The 1,296-nt window shown below is 41.4% G+C and overlaps 1 pseudogene; it reads left to right on the top strand.

Moving 5' to 3' along the window:
- The first annotated feature begins 220 nt into the window (after positions 1 to 220).
- Positions 221 to 511, top strand: LOC123255380 (annotated as a pseudogene).
- Positions 512 to 1,296: the final 785 nt, after the last annotated feature.

Genomic DNA, 1,296 nt, shown 5'->3' with positions numbered 1-1,296 from the left:
CTAGTAAGATTGTGAGGTCAGATTTGAACTCAAGGAATCTTCCTGATTCCATTGTGCTAGTTAGATACCCTGACAAAGACACATGGTGGGTCAAATGACCAGACCTTGACTAGAACCCGGGTTCCATGCCAACTAAGCAGCAGAGTTATCGCCATTCCTCCTCCCAATGCAGTGTTAAAGTAGAATAAGGCTCTTTGGTCCCAGCTACAGAAGGAAGATAATGAAGGGGACTTTTCCCTTTGGTAAGCGCCGGAATAAGACGCACACTTTGTGCCATCATTGTGGTTCTAAGGCAAACCATCTTCAGAAGTCAGCATGTGGCAAATGTCGATACCCTGCTAAACACAAGAGAAAGTAGAACTGGAGTGCAAAGGCTAAGAGACGCAACGCCACTGGTACTGGTCGAATGAGGCACCTAAAAATTGTATATCGCCGTTTCAGGAATAGATACCGTGAAGGAACAACACCTAAACCCAAGAGAGCAGCTGTCGCAGCATCTAGTTCATCTTGAGGATTCAACTTTGTTAAAATAAATGTTATGAATAAAAAACTAGCTAAATAAATAAATAAATGAATGAAGTGGAATGAGGAACTGTGGGGATTCTAGGATATCAAAGTTGTATTTGGTGTACTGATAGTGCTCGGTGACTACCTATTTTATTTTAAAACTCTTACCTTCTCAGGTTGGACATGATTGGGGATGTAGACTCGAAACTACCACACCAATGCAACTACCAACAATTTGGAAATAGGTCTTGATCAAGGACACATGACAAAACTAGTGGAAATGTGCATCGGCCAAGGGTGGGGGGAGTGCGGGGGGGGGGGGTTGAAGGGGAAAGGAGGAGCATGAATCATGTAACCATGTTAAAAATGAATATTAATAAATGTTTAAAAAAAATAAAAAATAAAAATAAAAATAAAACTCTTACCTTCTATCTTCTCTTAGAATTAATGCTACGTATCAGATTTAAGGCAGAAGAAGGATAGGGCTAGGCAATTAAAGTTAAGTGAGTTGAACCCAGATTTAAACCCAGGACCCCTACCCTCAATTCCAGGTTTGGTTCCCTATCCACTGAGCCACCAAGCTGTCTCTGACACTCTTATGCTGTTTTATACCTACTGACTTAAAGCCAGTTATAGCTGTTCTGAGTGTCTGAAAGGGTAAATACAATTGACCACTCCCTCTGTCTAATTCCTTGCCCTTTCCCCTTCTCCATGCCCTATTTTGAGTTCTCCAGTATTGCTCCTGATTCCAAGGATTGAGAGAAGAAACTGAACACTTAATCTTGTGAC

Source organism: Gracilinanus agilis, unplaced genomic scaffold (assembly GCF_016433145.1).
Source record: "Gracilinanus agilis isolate LMUSP501 unplaced genomic scaffold, AgileGrace unplaced_scaffold45254, whole genome shotgun sequence".
In the NCBI taxonomy this organism is placed as follows: Eukaryota; Metazoa; Chordata; class Mammalia; order Didelphimorphia; family Didelphidae; genus Gracilinanus; species Gracilinanus agilis.
The sequence above is the reverse complement of the archived record's forward strand: the minus strand, read 5'-3'. Positions and strand labels throughout refer to the sequence as shown.